The sequence below is a fragment of the Nicotiana tabacum genome, chromosome 3 (genome assembly GCF_000715075.1).
Source record: "Nicotiana tabacum cultivar K326 chromosome 3, ASM71507v2, whole genome shotgun sequence".
Lineage (NCBI taxonomy): Eukaryota > Viridiplantae > Streptophyta > Magnoliopsida > Solanales > Solanaceae > Nicotiana > Nicotiana tabacum.
Window position 1 is genome coordinate 174147433 of NC_134082.1, and position 21626 is coordinate 174169058.

Below are 21626 nucleotides of genomic sequence, written 5' to 3' on the forward strand. Positions count from 1 at the left end.
GTAAAACATAATTCCTAATCTATTTCATCCTAGAGGGACCTTCTCCATGCTTAGCCTTCTTTGCCCCATTGATCAGATTCCCCAAGTCGCGCATGTCCAACAGTAGATAGGCCCTTGCTAAGAGCCCTCCTTCATTTCTATCCATGTTTTGACAACGTGCAACCCTATTTCTCATCTCCATCAACCCCTGCTCTAAATATTCTAACCTCTCCGTTGACTTAGTAGCGATTTCTCTCCATTCGTTGATTGCTTCCATATCCGCTTTATGTTGTTCCAAATGCCTGGCTTCATACTCGAAGACCCTTTTACGCAGCATCCTATATTTGACTTGTGCTTCAGCAACGTCGTCTGTAACCCTATTTTTTAGATTAATCCCTGGCTTGACATCCCCTGCTATATCATCTACCAACGATGATGGATAGAAGTGCATATAGCCGGCATGATACCGATCTGGTTCGATGGTATCTTTCTCCACAATGACCTTTTGATCTTTTGATGCCACATGTGTTGTGCCTCAAAAATGGAATGGCGTTCCATTTTAAAGTCTGCCTTGAATTGAACTATTTTGGAAACTCGTGGTATAACCTGCTTTCTCCCAAGTTGTTTCATAACTCTGATAGGAGCATAAGGATAAAATCCCCCTTAATCCGATTAACACTAGACGAGGAGTATCTCTCGACCTGATGATGAATTCATTGCTAGGGAACCATTCGAACATCCAATGTACTTTATCATCAGTCAGATTGCTGAAGAAATATGCCCAGCTCACAGCGTTTTTCCGGTTGCATGAACCTGTTTGGGATAAAAGTCATTCTCTTCGGATGGTGATAGGCTATGTGGTTATTCCATGGTTGTCGCGGAAATTCTTGACGGTATTCTCCCCTCTGAAGGTGTTCTAACAACCATACTTGAAGCAACAGATTACAGCCCTCGAAGTGCCTATACCTCTTCTTGCAACGGTCTAAAGTCTGGTACATATCAGCCAAAATCATAGGGATAATAGTGTAAGTTTGACCCTCAATCCCCTCCATTAAAGCCTTAGTGACCATAGCTAGGCAAGTGTGGATCCTTTCTCCTTGTATTGGAAATACCAACATCCCCAAAAAATAGACAATGAACATAAAAACTCGGTGGTGAGTCCAACCCAAAGAAGTGATGGCGAACTCATCATGGTAAAGGCGGTATAACTTGCTATGTCCATAACGATTATAGAAAAAGTCGAATGGTATGTAAGACTTCTTCAGACAGACTAAATCATCATTTTTCCTGAAACCCATCATTTTTAAGAAACCTCGAGGAGTGCAATTTTCTGGTACCAACAATCCAGGACTATCCCACGGGAGCCCAGCGAAACCTCCTATTTCTTCCAAAAAGGGAGTCATTTCCATGTCACCAAAACGGAAAATGGCTCTATTCTCATCCTAGAACATAGTAGCGGCCTCAATTAGTGCGTTGTTTGGCTGAATGTCTAACATAGAGGGTAAATTCCTGAGGACTCTTTTCACATAGTTTTTGTCACTTGGTGCGAGGTTAGCCCTTTCCCCTTCTAGATTTGGCTATTTACACGTTAATGATCAACATATTGGCACGTTTTCTCCAAATAATGCACATATCGTAATTGTGTCCATTGGGACTATGGAAATCCCGATGGACTTTGGTCAAGGCATTGTCTTAGCGAGTTATTACACGGACAACGTTCTTAATCATATTAGGTTTGGACATGATGCATGTACAGTTGATATTAGAGTGGGGCTTCTAGAAGATCCTAGATAGGTAACCTCAAGCAGACGACTTGAGAGGGAAAGGCACGGAACCGTCGACTGCACCGCTAATTGACTAGTTTTATCGCAAATAAGTCTTTCCAAATTTAAAGGGTGATTTAGGAAGAGCACGGACACTCATCAAGTGCCTCTATGGTATTAATTACACACGAGTGGAATATAATGTGGAGCATGCTTTATGCAAATACAAAATAACACGTTGTCAAATATTTTTTGCATGTTGAAAGCAGTAAATGCAGTATTGAATGAAGCATAAATATAAAGAAGAAGTTAGTTTGCGCAATAAGAAAATTGTAATAAAGTAGATAAAGGAGTGAGGGTTGGGAGAGACATGATGTAGCAATTCTTAAAAAATGTCTAAAGGAAAGCGCATGTTATGACCAAATTTAGCCGAGATTTGTGTGTGAGTTCCAATAAATGGAAAAGGGAGAAAAGGGTGTACAGGTAGCAAATAAAAAGGAAACGGGAGTGGGATATTCATGTAACAGTAAAGATAATAAAAACACACTTATCCGAGAAGACTAATTCATACAGACCAAGTTCACTTACGGTAAGAGCCTAAAAATCCCCAGCAGAGTTGTCATGCTGTCGCGCCCCTTTTTCTCGCGAAATCAGGTTTCGACACGTGATAACTCTTTTAAGGAAGGGCTAAAAGAGAGAGAGTCTCCACCTAACGGGTTTGAGCTGCGTTAAGGCACCTATTTTGCAAATAACTCTGTTTGACTAGTTTGCGTCTCCAAAGATCGGGTAAGGGCTTGAAATTACCTCGAAGAGAAGGTGTTAGGCACTCTTCTAGGTCCACAATTGTGGGTCCCAACCGAACTCAATTATAAGAATTAGTCTATGTGATCAAAGATAAGAAAACAGGAATTTGGGAGGTTCATTATTAAACACAAATAATTGATTGAAAGACAAGGTGGGGGGTCCTAAATTTTTTGGCCTTAAGGATCACCCCGTGCAACATAAATAATACTTCGTAACTCCCTCAAGATGGGGTGTTACTCATATTATTCAGCGGGCACAGACTATCATCTCCTGCTACCCGATTACTATCTTTAAATTGTTACCTAAAGCGCAGTAGTTGATTCTAAACTATAGCCTATGCGTGCACTACCCGTCCCATGCCTATGGTCCAGGAGGCTTTAGACCTCTATCTAGGTAGTTATAGACTTCACTTAGGCTGCTCAAAATGATAAAACTAATCGACATGCAAAACAAGTTGGACCTCATTTAAAAGTAATAAAGGGCTCAAGTTAGCCTCCACACTTTGATAGCGAATGCACGCAAACACATTTGACAATTTCAGAATTGTGACAGGTTAAAACCATTAAGCCCTATAGACATGTTTTCTATGTGACTTTGGATTTCAAACATGCAGCAGTTTCAAATGTAAAATGTAATCTTCTGAACATGTGCATAGTTAAGGGAATCTGATACTACATGCTCATCATTGAGACTACAGATTATAAGTTATTGATCCTATAGACATGATTGCTAAATTATTCTGGGTTCCAGCATTATAAAGGTAACGTATGCAGTAAAGTGTGATTATGCAGTTGTTTGAAGACCTAAGGTTAACAGCATTAATAGAACACCCTATAGGCAGGATTTCTAGTAATTAGCAATTATACTTGATTTTATAATATTTTTTATCCTTATAGGCATGCTTTCTAGGCGGGTGACAGTGTAATGAAAGTAACAGAAATGACATATGATTATACTCCTATAGGCATGATATCTGCGTGAACATTGCAAAGAACATGTATTTGTGAGTCAAGGTAATCCTATAGGCATGGTGTCTATGTGAACATGCTGCAATTAGAGGATTGATCATTTTATTTCCTATAGGCATGATTTCTAACAAGCAGGTGGAAGAAGAATATATTAAACAAATTAAACACCTATAGGCAAGATTTCTACCCGTTTTATGCAATATTAAAATAAGCCCAGTTTCTCAATTTTACTAATACCCCAATTGTTATTACATCATTATTACAAGCCCAATGAATGAAATAAATTACAAAGTTACAACATAATTATAGTGGGCCTAAGACAGGCCCAAAGCACACCTGGCCAGGCCAGGCCTTCACATAGTTCACAACAGCATAGAAGACAGTTTTCATAGCCAAAACCCCGTAGCCATAAAAAATACAGTCATGTACACAAGCCCATTGGCTTATTCAGCAAGTGAAATGGGACAGAACTGAGCAATTAGGACAAACATGGCAAGTAATCTTGGACCCTAGTGCGTCAGAGTTCCCAAGGGCTTCAAGAACCCAGGGCAGTGCTCATACTAGGGAGGTTAATGGGAGAGATTCAGAGGATAACTAGGGATCAAGTCCTGGTGTGTCAGAGTTCACAAGGATCTCAATTGGACCCTGATCAGTGCTCGCACTAGGGAGGTCAGTAGCAAGAGCCTTGGCTTTCAGCCTGCTAAGAATAAGAAGCTCATAATAACATAAGTGATAATGAGGGAGACTAGACAACAGTTGAGGGAGAGAACTGAAAAGTACAAGTTGAGTACATAGAGAAAATAATCAAACAAGCTTTAGTTTTTTTTTTAAAAAAAGACTTAGCAAAGATTCAGAAGAACAATTTCAACACCTAGTGCATAAGTAATCACACATTAATAAAACAAGTTTGCAGGATTGGTATACACATATTTGTCACACCTCTTTTCTACCCCTTGAAAGTGGTATAAGAGAGTTTTTTCCAATTTAAGTGACAATTGAAATGAGATTATTTTATTTAATTTTTTTCAGAGTCTCCACTTGGGATAATTTATTTGGTGTCCCAAGTCACCAGTTCAAATCCCGAATCGAGGAAAAATTGACTATGTTTTATAGTCCGCGAACGCAGAAATCCGGATAAGGAATTCTGTTAATTCGGGAGAAGGTGTTAGGTATTCCCGGGTTCCGTGGTTCTAGCATGGTCGCTCAACTGTTATTATTGGCTCAATTATCTGATTTTATACATTTTTAAAACCTACGTGCATTTTTAACTTTCTAGCCGCTTTTTAATATTTCAGGAAATTTCAAAGTTATTTAAAACACATCGTAAACCACGCTACATGAAATGCACCCGCGGTTCACGACACACTTTATTTAACCTTTTTAGAAAATTTAAATCGGGCCACATGAAATGTACCCCCGGATTTTAGAAATCAAACATCACAACTACGTCACGGGAACCGCACCCGTAGCTATGACAATTTATTTAATTAACGCGCCTAAAGCAAACTACGAAAGTTCAGGGTATTTTCTACACGAGTTAAGATAATTAATATGAGCGCCACAGATTATGTGATTCAATTGTATGAATGGCACGCCTCAGTTTTATTAAAGGGAAAATTGTTCCTAACGATCTAAGTACGCCGTAGGCATGAATCAATAACTCAAAGAATTATATTTCAAATTGAAGTATGATTGAAATTATCCTCCCGCTGACATGAAAACTTATTTATTTATACCCTTTTTTTAATTCCCAATCCCACCCAAAATTCCAAGGACTCAAACTTGTATTTTAGTTCAAAAAAAACCATGCTACTACTAAATAACTCATTCATATACTTATGTATCTACTTAAAATGAACGAAAATCCTACTGTATTAACTTAAACTATTTAGTGTGCTCAAAAATATCAAATCAACAAGAAGATAAGATAGCCCCTCAGGCGTGGACAAAATATGTTCAAGCATTAAGAGCAACTTAAATCTAACATGGAGTCATCATTCACAAAAGCATAGAAGAAACAAAGATGAAGGGTAGACCTCAAATGAAGGATCTGACTTTTATTATTTTGAAACTCAATGAGCAGAACTGCGACTAAAACATGGAAAACTCACCGGAAAACCTCGTAACTCTATGCATTCCTTGGATCGACTTCGACGTATTTTGGACATGAAATTAGTGACTGTTTGGAACCGTATTGGGAGTGAAATGGTGAGCTACAACTGCTGAATTTGCTAGCTTGCTGTTGCGTTATTCCTTGAAGAATGAGTTGTAATGCTAGAGTTCTAAGGTCCAGATTTATGGAGAAAATAACAACTGATTTTAGAGCTTCGCCGTGAGGTGTTGTGTTGCCGCTGTACGTATGTGGTCGCCGACGTTATTGGGTTGGGCGACTGGTTTTCAGTAAGTTCTGGTGGGGCGCGTCAATGGCTGACTTCTCTCTGGTTCGTGTTTAACGGTTGTCATCCCTTTTCCGGTGAGCTCGAAGGTTGAGGAACGAAGGGTCTGCTGGTGTGTCTCCTAGGTAACGAAGATGAAGAAACTAAGGGTGTGGAGAAGATAGAGTTAGGGGGGAGGGTCGTTATGTATATTGCGGCTGTAACTCTTAGAGATCTGATGGTGTATGAAGGAGATGAAGACTGCGCAACGGCTGCTTTTTCATTGTCTTAGGTTTTTAGGTCTTATGTATTTTCAGCTCTTTTTAGGTCTAGCTCCTTAGGCGTGTTTTTAGCTGATTATAGGCGCTAGGTCTAGCTTCCTTTTATAGGTTTAGGATTCTAGGGTTATATTTAGGTTAAGGGGTATGTGCCTAGGAATTATGGGCTTGGGATTATGGGCTAGGTCCAAAAACTAGGCCTAAAAATGGGTAGCTTGAGCCCAAATTTTATTCTTTCCCCGCGAACGAGACTAAAAATACGATTTCATTTATTAATTAATCCTACGTAAGCAAAATAACTATTAAAATAAGACTGGCAGTTAAAACGAAACTGTTTTTGGGTATTTTTCAAGATTAAAAATGACTACAAAACATTAATGAAACTATTTTTTTGAATTTTCGTTTTCTTGTAATAAAATATAGTAAAAGAGGAAAAATTAGTTGAAATAACTATATTAGGCCTAAATTAAATATTTACGTGCTAAAATATGAAAAAATCTTGGGGAGGGTCAAAAATCACATGTCTACAATACTCATAATAAAGAAAAGATTCATATTATGTTAAGTGTAGCTGCTCGTGAGAATCATATTGACTGGCAGCAGAATTCAAACATGATGAAAACAAGTCATCGCAAAAATTATGTAAGTAAGGCATGTTTAAGTGACAAGATTGCTACCAAAATCAAACATATAAAGAGAGGCTAAAATGCAAAGGTTCTAAACATCAGTAACACATAGGCTAGGCAGACTTAAAGAGAACTTAATTAACTCAGGTCTAGGCATGTTTCAAACTACAAACGTAATGAAATTTAGATTAAAAAGGCCTAAAATTGAAGTAAGACAGTCAGAATTGCATACGAGACAGCCCAGAAAACACATTGAGCTATGAACTTCACAAATGAAAACACATGCAAGCTACATGTACATAGGAATGGAATTGCAAAGAGTTAAGTAACTCACCAGTTAAGCAAAAAATAAGAAAGAGCAAAGTCTACAGTAGCAAGAACCCAGAATTTCTGGCATTGGCTTTCAGCCGGCTAGGAATCAGAATATAGAACAAGAGTATGAGAGAACAAAGAGTAGTAAGTTCAGTTTTTAGTGAGTTTTTTAACGATTCAAGTCCTTTTTTTTCTAAAGGGGAATGGGGAGAGGTTTATATAGTGACAGATATCGAGCAAGTAAATAAGGAAAAGTATAAATCAAACACAAATAAGGAAGCATCATCATGCATAATCAAAATAAAAATCGGAAAAATAAGCAAACCCCAATTTTATGGAATCATAATGTTGACAAAATATTCACACACAAAAATGAATAGGGACACAAATAGCACCAAAAATTAGTGAATCGAACTAATTAAGAAAACAAGATCTAAAAATCCTAACTTTTAAGGCAAGTGAAAAATCGGTAAAAAGAATAATCAAACTCACACATTATAGGACGAATATAGACAAGGTAATACTCAAAATCAAAGGCTTGAACCAATTTTGGTTCGATTTGAAGAAAATCTGTGAACCCTAGTTTTAAGGTAAGTAAGAATCAACAAAATATAGACAAAATCGGACTCACACGGTGTAGAATAAACGTACGTAGATGGAATATCGTCCAGATTCAAGAAATAGAAGTCAATCGGACAAAATCAAAGTGGTAATACTTGCCATGTTTGGGCAAGTATTAGGTAATACCATGGAGAATTAAGTAATAGCGGAAATATACTAATATGTTAAGGAGATGAGAGGGAAATCCCATTAGAAGAGGGATTAGGGGAGGGTTTTGAGAGGCAGCGGTTAGGGTTTCTTCAGAGATGAAGAGAGAGTAGAGAGGATTTAGGGGCGGCGGGCAGGTGAGAATAATTTAGGGTTAGGGGGGTTTGGGTATAATTAAAAGGATAGGAGTAATATGGGTCGTTGATCTCATAGATCAACGACCATGATTAAGCGGGTAGGTTTAGTTGATTGGGCTGGGGTATTTTAGGCTAGTGTATTAGGTAATTGATTTGGGGGTTGGTCCGAAAATAGGTAGAATTTTGGCTAGTTTTTAAATTCCCAATATTTAATAAATAAATAATGTATACAGGTAATTAATAAAATAGAAAAATATCATTTGTACAGTAAAATAATTAAAAATAATTACTTAATATTATAAAAATATAAAAAGTCATTTTCTGCACGAATAATATAATTATACATGCATATGGGCTATTATTGCAAAATGTGCAATTAGCCTTAAAATGCAAATGTAATTATAAGAAATGCACTGAAAGAATATTTAAAATATCATTTTGGTATAAATGATAAGTTTAGATGATTAAATCATCATAAAATAATTTGAAGGATAATTATTGGATATTTATATAATAAAAATGCAGAAATAAATTGATTTAAAGTCTTTAAAAATTATGAAAAATACTTGTGTATGCTTGTAAATCAAATGATGAATATATATATATATATATATATATATATATATATATATATATATATATATATATATATATATATATATATATATGAGGGAAAAATTGCATATCAACAAGTTGTTTGAACATCTGAGTTCTTTGGTGAGCTTCGACACTCACAATAAATCGAACTTAAAGTGAGGTACATGCAGAACATTTTTCACACATTTGTTTCCTAGAACCATTGTACTTCCTGCATGTTTTATTTCTGCTTTAATCCCTGTTGGGCAGCTGCACTCCACTATGTTCTTTTCCTGTCATGCTTCTTACCTTGCTTAAGATTTCTTTATTATGTGTAATATGATGTAGCATTCACATAAGACTATGATGCAACCACAGAGCATACTTAGACAGTACCTTGGCTCTGATACCAATTGTTGCGGAAGCCAAATGTATATAGTGTGAATAAGTCACAACTACTATACCAAAAATTATGACATCCACCAAATAATAAATAAGACAATAAAACAACAATAAAGGGAACACCAGAATTTACGAGGTTCGGCTAATTTTGCCTACTCCTCGGACACAACCAATATTTTATTTCACTCCAAAAATACAAGTGAAATAATACTAAAGAGAGAAGATACAAATGCCTTAAACAGATGAGAAGGCAAATGAGAGGTGTGTATCAATCCTAAACATTAGGCCTTCTTTTATAGGGGAAAAATCCCCCCAAACTTAACTCCCAACCAATGTGGGACTTTGGCATTTTGCCAAACTTCAACAAATTTCCACCTTGGCAAAATTCCACATTTTCAATTCTCTCTCAATAACAAATTTTGGTTGTGTCTTCATCTTCAATCTTCAGTGTTCAACAATGTTGATCAAATCCAAACAATGTTGAAACTTGACCGCAGTCACCACCTTTGTCAGCATATCAACAGGATTCTCTGTAGTATGAATTTTCTTCACCGTGACTCCACCTTCTTCTATGATTTCGCGTACGAAATGATACCGAACATCAATGTGCTTCGTCCTTGCATGATAAACTTGGTTCTTCGCTAATTGAATAGCACTTTGACTATCACAAAAAATTGTGATACCTTTTTGTTCAATACCAAGCTCCTTTAGCAATCCTTGAAGCCAAATTGCCTCTTTCACAGCATCTGTAATAGCCATGTATTCTGCCTCTGTTGTAGACAAAGCAACTGTTGACTGCAAAGTAGACTTCCAACTAACTGGTGCCTTTGCAAAAGTAAACACATAACCAGTAGTTGATCTTCGTTTGTCCATATCACCCGCAAAATCTGAGTCACAATATCCAACTACAGACTGATTGTCTTCCTGCTCAAAAACTAACCCGACATCTACAGTATTATGAATATACCATAGAATCCACTTCACAGCTTGCCAATGCTCCTTCCCTGGATTGTGCATATATCTGCTAATAACTCCAACAGCTTGTGAAATGTCAGGCCTTGTGCAAACCATTGCATACATCAAGCTACCAACAACATTTGCGTATGGTACCTTTGACATATACTCTCGTTCAGCTTCATCCATTGGCGACATAGTAGTACTTAGCTTAAAATGGGAAGCAAGTGGAGTACTAACTGGCTTAGTCTTGTCATCTATGCCAAAACGTTGAAGTACTCTCTTCAAATATTCCTTTTGAGATAAACAGAGTTTCTTTGAACGTCTATCTCTAATTATCTCCATGCCAAGAATTTTCTTTGCCTCACCCAAATCCTTCATCTCGAACTCCTTCTTCAGTTGAATCTTCAACTTATCAATTTCTTCCAAATTCTTGGAAGCTATCAACATATCATCAACATATAGGAGAAGATATACAAAGGAACCATCTTTAAGCTTGTGCAAATACACACAATGATCGTATTTGCTTCTCTTGTACCCTTGCCGCAACATAAACTCGTCAAATCGCTTGTACCATTGTCTAGAAGATTGTTTCAATCCGTACAACGATTTTTCAAGTTTGCACACCATATTTTCTTTTCCAGCAACTTTGAATCCTTCTGGCTGAGTCATGTAGATTTCCTCCTCCAAGTTTCCATGTAAAAACGCAGTTTTTACATCCATCTGAACTAGTTCCAAATCCAATTGTGCTACCAAAGCCAACATAATTCTAATGGAGGAATGTTTTACAACTGGAGAAAACACTTCATTGTAATCAATTCCCTCCTTTTGAGCATATCCTTTGGCCACCAATCTTGCTTTGTAGCGAACATCTACTTGGTTAGGAAATCCTTCCTTCTTTGCAAATACCCATTTGCACCCAATTGCTTTCTTTCCCTTCGGGAGATTGGCCAATCTCCATGTATGATTCTGATGAAGGGACTGTATTTCATCATTCATGGCAATCCTCCACTTATCTTCTTCTGAACTTTGGACAGCGTCTTTATAAGTAGTAGGAACATCATCAGCTACAATTGAGGTTGCACAAGCAACCATCTCTATGAGACGAACAGGTTTCATTATTGTTCTTTTTGGCCTGCTGGTTGCTATTGATTCAAGTTGTTGTTGAGGTTCCTGAGTTGGAATCTCCTCTACTGGCTCTCCTTCCAGAGGGTAATCTTCATTTGTTTCCTCCTCTGCTTCTTGTGTAGGAAAAATAAATTTTCCCTCAAACTCCACCTGCTTAGAAGCACCTTTATTTTGTTTGGTGTCTTCTGTTACCTTATTTACCATAGCAGATTCAACAAAGGTAACATCTCTGCTGAATATTACTTTCTTTGTCATAGGACACCATAAGCGATATCCTTTGACTCCAGAAGTAATTCCCATAAAAATAGCCTTCTTTGCCCTTGGATCCAATTTTGACTCCGTCACATGATAATATGCAGTTGAGCCAAACACGTGCAAAGAGTTATAATCTACAGCAGGTTTTCCGTACCATTTTTCAAATGGTGTCTTGCCATCAATAGCAGCAGATGGTAGACGATTAATGAGGTGGCATGCATATGTAATTGCCTCAGCCCAAAATTCTTTGCCCAAGCCAGCATTGGACAACATACACCGTACATTCTCCAGCAAGGTCCGGTTCATACGTTCTGCCACTCCATTCTGTTGTGGTGTATGTCTAACAGTGAAGTGTCGGACGATGCCATCATTTTCACAGACCTTATTGAAATGATCATTTTTGTATTCACCTCCATTGTCTGTGCGAATACACTTGATCCTCCTGCCTGTCTGATTCTCCACCGTCGTCTTCCATTTGAGAAAAATTCCCAACACTTCATCTTTGCTCTTCATTGTATACACCCATACTCTTCGGGAAAAATCATCAACAAAGGTTACAAAATAGTGCTTCCCACCCAATGAAGGTGTTTTGGAAGGACCCCAAATATCAGAGTGTACATAATCCAAAATGCCTTTAGTATTATGGATCGTTGTACCAAATTTAACCCTTGTCTGTTTCCCTTTAACACAATGCTCACAAAACTCCAAGTTGCAAGCCTTGACTCCTTTTAACAATCCTTGATCTGATAGAGTTTTCAAGGATTTTCCTCCAGCATGTCCCAAGCGCATGTGCCATAGCTTGGTTGCTTCTGCCTCTTTGTCGTCACTGGATGTCACTGTCGCTGTCCCAATAACTGTACTGCCACAATAGCGGTACATATTATTATTCTTCCGATTAGCCTTCATTACCACTAGTGCACCGGAGCATACTCTCATCACTCCATTTTCTGCAATGATTTTAAACCCTTTTGATTCCAGGGCTCCCACAGAGATGAGATTCTTCTTCAAATCCGGTACATATCGAACATCTGTTAATGTTCTGATCATTCCATCATGGTTCCTTAATCGTATTGAACCAATGCCATATGAGGTAAGAGGGTTGTTATCCGCTGTGTGGACGACTCCATATTCTCCTTCTTGAAATTCCACGAACCAGTCCCTGTTGGGACACATATGATAGCTACAAGCCGAGTCCATCAACCATATGTCTGATGATGTTGATGACTCTGTTGTAACTAATGAGAAATCTGAATCATCACAATCAGCTACATTTGAATCCATAATGGCCTTTCCATTGTTATGTTTGGCCTTATTCTTCAACTTCGGACAGTCTTTCTTCCAGTGCCCTTTTTCTCGACAAAAGGCACATTCATCTTTGCTGGGTCTGGATCTTGACTTGGATCTTCCCTTCTTTGTCCTCGTTTGACTTTGAGGACGACCCCTCACAAATAGTGCTTCTCCTTCTCCGCCCTTCTGTTTTTCTCGCTTTCTTTGTTCATAGCTGTACAAAGCCGAACAAACTTCTCTAAGAGAAACTTCGTCATTTCCATGGAGTAGAGTAGTTTCAAGGTGCTCGTACTCATCAGGAAGTGACGCCAACAACATCAAGGCCAAGTCACCATCATCATAAGTTGTATCCATATTTTGCAAATCTGTGACCAACTTATTGAAACTGGTGATATGTTCATTCATCGTGGTACCAGGAACATAGGTGAAGTGAAACAGTCTCTTCTTCATGTACAATTTATTTTGACTATTTTTCTTCAAAAATTTATCCTCCAGTGCTTTCCATAATTTACTTGCAGAAGTTTCCTTTGTGTATGGATATTTCTGCTCTCTAGCAAGGAAGGATCGAATGGTACCGCAAGCAACACGATTGAGAATCTTCCAATCTTCTTCTCCAATAACATCTGGTTTCTTTTCTTCAATGGCCAGATCTAGCCCTTGTTGAAAAAGGACATCTAGAACCTCGCCTTGCCACATCCCAAAATGCCCGGACCCGTCAAAAATTTCTACCGCAAATTTCGCATTTGACACAATTCTTGTCATAAGCGAAGATGCCAATGATGACGTATTGTTGACACTTGATGTAGATTCTTCTTGTTTATTGTCTCCCATATTTGACACAAATATTATTTAATAGCTGACGACACAAATCAAGATTATTTCCTTTCTGATGTAGAAGATCAGACTAAGCTGCAACCACAGAGCATACTCAGACAGAACCTTGACTCAGTTACCAAGATAAATCTTTTCTGATGTGGAAGATCAGACTATGCTGCAACCACAGAGCATACTTAGACAGTACCTTGGCTCTGATACCAATTGTTGCGGAAGCCAAATGTATATAGTGTGAATAAGTCACAACTACTATACCAAAAATTATGACAGCCACCAAATAATAAATAAGACAATAAAACAACAATAAAGGGAACACCAGAATTTACGAGGTTCGGCTAATTTTGCCTACTCCTCGGACACAACCAATATTTTATTTCACTCCAAAAATACAAGTGAAATAATACTAAAGAGAGAAGATACAAATGCCTTAAACAGATGAGAAGGCAAATGAGAGGTGTGTATCAATCCTAAACATTAGGCCTTCTTTTATAGGGGAAAAATCCCCCCCAAACTTAACTCCCAACCAATGTGGGACTTTGGCATTTTGCCAAACTTCAACACTTGTAGCAATTTCCCTTCAAGTGACCTTTGTATCCACAATGGTCACAAATCAACCCAAACTTCTTTGGTTTAAAAATCCGACCTCTTCCTGCCATCATTGTCAAGGGATCCCTGTTTGTGTCAACGACTCCTAATGACCTTTGGCTTTATTCTTGTGTTACAGTTGCATAGGCCTCATTCACGGACATTGCAACAATCTCTGTTGAGCTAAATGCTCTAAGGATGGTCTAAATTCCTCACAATCACAGGCAGAGGTTGAAACCAACACATCTAACTCACTCCACAAATCATACATTTTTGTATAATAACTAGTCACAGTGTCTGTATCCTGTTTCAAACTAGCAATTTCTGTCCATAGGCGATATATTCTCGTCAAGCTACATCTATCAAACTTCTCCTTGAAATCACTCCACACTTTCTTCGCATTTGAAGCAAACACAATACTAGGCATTAACTCTCCTACAACAGTGCTTCCGATACACGACAACACAATCGCATTACACTTTTCCCACTGCTCTGCGAGTTCTCCTCTGTATGTGCTTTTGACACACGACTCGTCCACAAATTCAAGCTTTCCCTTTCCTCTCAGTGCTAACTTCATTGCCCTGCTCCACAAGGCATAATTTTTCGGCCCTGTGAGCTTGATTGGAACTTGAACAAGATTTGGAGCGTCAGAAGCTTGAAGGAACAACGGGTGATTGTGCTCAAGTAAAGTCACTTCATTCCTGCCATTTTTGCTCCGATCGAAGAACTGTGAATCCCTAATTTCAGAAAATTCCACTTCCTTCAGTCGAAACTTCGAATTTGAGTCCTCGATTTGAGATTGAGACTCTGATACCAAGTTAATTGAGCTAGATTAAGCTAAGTACAATTGCAATTCACACATGCAACTCACTATAGCAATGGAACAGTAATGAGTTCGAACAGAGAGAGAAGAGAAGAAAAGAAAAAAAATGTTCTAAAAGTTTGACAGCTAATTTTGTTTTCTTACATACGTGTAATTTCTTTCTTATATTTAACCACTTGTACTCCTACCTCACTATTTTTCTTTTATTTACACTTTGCTACTTTATGGTTTCTAATTGTAAGCTTCCTTTAGCCCTTCCACTTCAATATTCATATTAGCCTTGATATCACATTTCTATCCATTTTATTTATTTGTGTAAGTCGAGACTAGCATGACACTTTTACAGACCCTTACCTTGTAAAGGGAAAAAGAAATTAAAAAAAGAAAGAAAGAAATGGCTACTATAATTATCATCGCATCCTTGTCTCAACAATCAGTTTGCCACGCTCATGAAGAGAAAACAGACACGTAGTAACAATCTTCATGTGCAGCTCCAGTTTGCCACGATTTAATTTGCTGACATCTTTGGCTGCAATTCTTTGAATACACAATTTGTGCATCCTTCAACTCTATCCTTCTCACTTTTCATGAATGCCACAACATTCAATTCAGGTATGTACCAAATTAAAGTAAATTCAGAGTTGCAAATCTTAAAGCTATTCCATCGATATTTAATTATATCATCAAATCACATAACTTTACAATTGAAGTAATATAAATTAGAATAAAAAATACTAGTTAAATAATAAAATTTATAAAAAACAAATGACTTGTTATCATTAATATCGTATAAATGTAATTCGCTGCGAATAAGTTTCTCCAGCTGTGAATGTGCAGCAAAATGATATATGTATGATTCTAGTTTAACTTACTTGTTAATGCAAGTACAGGGTCGGAACATAGTAAATTTACATAGTATTTATCTCATAATTAATTGCTTCTTACGACAATTATTAACAATATTTCATGCAAGAAATCTATGGAGTTTTTTCATTTCATGAACTAATTAAGAAGTTGGCGAAGAAAAAATCCATTGTGGAAAAGTACTAACACAATACTCAACTCAAAAACGAAAGAGGAAAGATTAATTAAAAGAAGTAATTAGTAGTATATGATATAAATAATTAACAAGATATTTCTGTTTTCTTTAAATCCAAAGAGGAAACTCCAGAAGTATCCATATTTTCAGCTACCCAGGCTAAAGATCTAAGTTGCCATCTCAAGATATTATCAGTCACCTCACATGTATCATCTTTACAACTATTTTCAGGAATATCCACAACATAAGACTCAATAACCACTGTCTTGTTGGTACTTTTTCCAGTACTAGTTCTCAATACTTTGCCATCATCATCATCATCATCTTCTTCTTCTTTATCCTCATGCAAAGTGATAGTAGATTTGAAGTTCAAGAAACTGTGATCAGCTTCCACAACACTGAACACACAAACATGCATTTCATCATCAAGAAAATCGAAGCTTTCTATGCTTTTTTTACCAGGAAATCCAGAAACTAACGTGACTTCCCTTATACTCCCAACACCACCATCACCAGAAAGTAAAGTGCAGCTGTTGATGAAGTTCTTATAGCATTGTGGCTTGTCGAATTTTCTTACGAAAGACCATACCAAGGGAAGAGGTGCATCTATGGTTTGGACTAGCACTGACGAACATTGTTTTGATGAGAGTTCATGAGTGTGGTAACGTTTGACCATTTTATCCAGGGCTTTTGAGTTTTTTGGATTTGTCAATAACATTATTGGATGCATGTGGAGCTTGGGTCTCTCGTTGCTTCGGCAAAGGAAAAGAGGGGCATTTCACTCTTATATATAATGCATACAAATTTAATCCTTTAATTAGACCAAAGATTATTTTTAAAATTTCTTTTCTTTTTCTATTTTCTTGTTTCGCATCGGATTTTTAAATTGGCGCATGCTTATCTAGAAACGATTTTCCCGAGTTGCGACAAGGGTTGATGTTGTCATGATTGAAAAATTTTAAGCTTCTTATTTTATAATGTTAATAAGAAGCAGAGAGTTCCAGAGTTTGAACTTAATTATGAAGAAGAAAAGTAAGTGGCTTTTCTGAAAGGTTGTGTCCTTGTAACAGTTAATAATATATCCAACCGTTGGCTAATAGAGAAGACAGCGGCAACACCAAATCCGAAGTCCATGAGGAGGAATTATGTTTCAGAACTCAAATCATTTTTCGACCGTTTCAAAAATTATCCTTGTGACATTCCATTGGTTAAATGGAAAGTGAAAGGCTATGATAGGAAAACCTATAATTCATGCAAGATTCCCATGGTTTTATCCCATATTTTTCACATATAAAATTGATCGGTGTCTTTGGGGTTTTCAACACTGCCAAAGCAAATAGAATACCAGGATTATTGTTTAGATATTTTACACTTCAACTTTTGTGTTCAGGTCAATATGTATCAATGGTAAAAGTAAGTTCTCTATATCTTAATCTTATTCTTTTCTGTGTTTATTTTCAACGTATATTTTTTTTTTCCGTTTGTTAAAAAAGAAACATTCAAGATGTTAAAACATTTTGAATATAGTTTTCAACGTTTTAAGGCCCGAGGGGTGTTAGGACGTATAATTAACTACCTACTAGGTATTATTTCTATAATATTTTTGTCAAACATAACCGTTGAGCCATTCGCAGAATGCATTTTATTTACGTTTTCATCATAAAATATCGAGCTCAAATAAAACTAAAAGTCATAAATGAACTACTTAAGTTTGAATTCAATTAAACAAAAGCATGTTATGTGTTTGAATTTCTAACCATACTATCCAATAAAATTTAAACTCTACAAGGGCATGATCAAATGGAGATTGGTATATATCTAATATCATTTTTAAGTTACACAAGTCTGAATATGTCCCAGTATATATATATATATATATATATATATATATATATAGAAGTTTAATTTATTCCTACATAACGGCAGTAGTAAATATATTTGAAGCTCCATTATCAAAATTCTGGTACGCTCACGCAAGTGAGTTGTATGTAGCTTGTCTCTTTTAGAACTGAAAATGTCCAGAAAATTAGATGTCACGCTTTATGAGAGCGTGATCACAAATATTGTCGTCTTCCTAATTTTTATATTTCCCTGTTCTATCTATAGCATAAATCTCGCTTTAAAAGCAACTCAATGTTGGAAGCTAGCTCCTGTTTGTTTGGAACTTGGAACTTGAAACTGGAGATTTAATTTCCCATTACACCTTTTTCCCATTTGTCATTTTCCCCGGCCTCTTAATATGCATTCTTATAGTTATCTCATTCCTTCTCTATATAGTCCATTTTGTAATAAAGCTGAGATATCTATAGGTGTACTCTCCGGCACCACTCAACTAAGTCATGATCTCCAACTTCTCGAAATTTTATTTCAGAAACGATTTCATTTATCTCCTTTAATTGAGCTATATCATTAAAATTAGGTCTAATTGGCACTGAATATGAAATCCAAATTAAACAAATTAGATTATGGTGTCAATATCATTGCGTTTTGCTTTTCGTCGAAGAAGTTTGATAAGTTGTCCATATCCAACAAAAGTTTGATTCTTGAGGATGCCACAAAACTTTAATCCTAATTATCTTTCATTGGCATATATTGAAGAGGAATTTTAATAAATCACTACGAGAGCTTGTTGCTCTCTTGTTTTAGTTCAAAACAATTAAGCTCTTATTTTATGAATTTGCTATCAGATTCAAATATAACTATGAATGATAAACTTGCTAAAAGTATAGCTACAAATAATAAATGCTGTATAAATGTTTGATGTGTCGCATAATTTACCCTATTCTAAAACTCTAAATCATCGAGTTAGATGAAAGGATCCTTGTCCTTAATTAGTTTAAGTAATTTCCCAGGTTAATTTTCTATTCCTTTAATTGGTTCATGTATTATTCAACTAAAATAAATTTAACATTTCATTATACAGAAACATATATATGAATTAGGTCAAGTGCTAATTTAAGTTACTTACTTAAGGAAATCATTATTAAGAAACTGAAAGTAAAAAGTAGTACTCCTCAAGGATGGAAGAGTGAGGCTACGATGCACGAACACAATCTCAGGTTTTTAGAAAAAAAATAAAATAAAATAAAATTGAAGGAGCATAATCATACACGACCGCTCTTCTCATTAGATTGCCTAATTTTTTGGTAACACCTAAGAAAAATAAAACATGCTATAAATATGGGTAGGGCCGGTAGGCCTAGGCCAGGTATGTCATCTGCACCGTTATGCCTCCGTTTTTGAGACATATATAAAGGTAGGCGGTTGACCACTAAATTTACGGATTAAACTAGTAGGACATGTACATATGCGTAACGCCAATCAATAGCGGAGCCACGTTCGATTGACACTCCTTTAGCCAAAAAGTTACATTATATTATTAGATAATTTTTTTTTATTTTATATATATTTAGTATATATAAACTTTTCTTAACTTTTAGATATATTTAATTTTTTATATTTTAACATTCTTGGTGAAAATTGTGGCAACCCCTGTATGCATATAATGAATAAAATTTTAACTTTTTATTTTAAGAATTAAATGGTACATGTAGGATAACCTTTTATTTGGGCTGCGTGGCCACGTCTGATTATATACTCGCTATGTAGATACGCCATATGCTCTGTGATTTATTGAGATGTGGTTGGCTCGTGCTATGTTTACTTTATACATTACTATCATATAATAGCTGGTATGATTAGATTATATGCATATTATTCTACTTGAATATGATTTAAAGATTCACTTAGTGAGTAATATATTGCTAAGTGATTATCATGATTCATTTGAAATTAGATCGTCACAGAACAACGAAAAGTTTTATTTTGTGTTTCATACAACTTATACTAATTGTATGAGACTCCTTTTTGTCTCACAAATTTGTGGACCCCAATCTTACATTTCTGGGTTCACAGAAATCTGGGTCCACAAACTGTGAGATAAAAAAGTTGTCTCATACAACTAGTGTCAGTTGTATGAGATACAAAATAAAATTTTTCCCGAACAACTGTTTTCGCATTGTTTGCGCATCATTGGAGCTGGCCACTAGTGACTTTTACTTTATGCTAATTATTTATTTTATTTTAAAATTCTTGCATGGCTTTATGTTTTGGGTTATTGCGGTTCTTCAAATTTTAGCTATAAAGAAATTGGCTAGAAAATTAGCAACTATTGGAGTTGTTTACCTCGAAAATACGAGTAACAATTAAATTTGATTTGTGGTTTTAAAGATATGTGATTTAGTTCAATACTAATTAATAATCAAGAAGTATAACGTATAATTGAAAGGAATGAGTAAATCAAACCAGTGTTGCTAGGCAGTACCGACCTCGAGCCAAAGTGACCCCGAGATGGACCAAGAACAATAAAGCAAGAATGATAAAGCTAAAGGACAATTCTGATGAACAATGATTGAAAAAGTAAGAGAGTATATTCTTTGCCAATGATTAGATGATCTTTACAAAATGATTGAGGTCCCCTTTATATAGGACGGAAAACCTAAATAAGGTACATTTCTATTTACAATAAAGAATCTTTTTGGGACAACTGTCTAACCGCCTAGTACAGATTAGTACTAATTCATACAAATCTATTTCGGGATTTATGCCACGATCTTGGGGACGTGGCAGGAATCTTGTCCTTTTGTAACAAACTCATAATGGCTCCATCTCAAAGTCGGTCATACTTGGCTCCGATGTTCCTCGAGCATTTAGATCTTCGAGCCTCGTATCCCATCATCGAGCTTGAACTTGATCCTTAGTGAGCCTATTCCTTGACACGAGCCTTCTGTTCCTCGATATGAATCTCCGAGTCCACGAAATCGGGGGCACCCGATTTCACCGTATACAGATAGTCTCCGCGTTTCTTAGAGTAAATGATAAGAAACGATTTGAACCTCAATTTTTCGGAGCCTCTGATGATGACGTCATTCTCGTGATGTAGGCGCTCGAAGTAACTGAAACGTCCTGTCGGTTTGCGTCCCCAAAACATTAAATATGTGCCAGTGATGGTCGGCCACTAGCGCCGCTGAACCGTCACCGTTTATCTATAAATGGCTTCTTCTTTGAATTAAGAACTTTACTTCTTCATTGCATTCTCTCTTATCCCTTTTTTTCATCTCTTTCTCTCATCGCCTGCTTCCACCTGATGTTTTATACTTCAATACCACACAAGAGGGGGGTGATTTTCGATTAAACTGATTATGGAAGGACCTGGTTCTTCTAAGTGTTCCTTATCCTACTATTGCAGAAATAGTAAATGCGGAAAGTAAAGAACATAAGTATTTTACGTGGAAAACACCTGGCTCAAAAGATGAAAAAACCACGACCTACTTTCCAGTAGGATTTTTCCAAACTCTTTACTAGAATCACTGAGCCAAAAACTACATTTACAAAAACTCTTTTGTAAACCTAGGACTAACTCTAATCCCGTTGTAGCAAACAACCTCTAACTGTTGTGACAACTTCAAGTTAACTCTAACTTGAAAACTGTGAGTACCTATTACAATTGCCTCTAGATAAAGCTGAAAGGTACAATATAAAACCACCTACTACAATTGAACTAGAATAAAAGACAGACACTTGGAACTGGTTCTTCTATCTGGTTCAAGTAGCTTCAGGTTTGCACACTTGAATCACATACGAAGTGCTTGCAAAATTGCCTTGCTATTTTGCTCTCAATTTACATTTAACTTATTCTTACACGTGTTACCTGTAAAAAGAGAACAACACTGA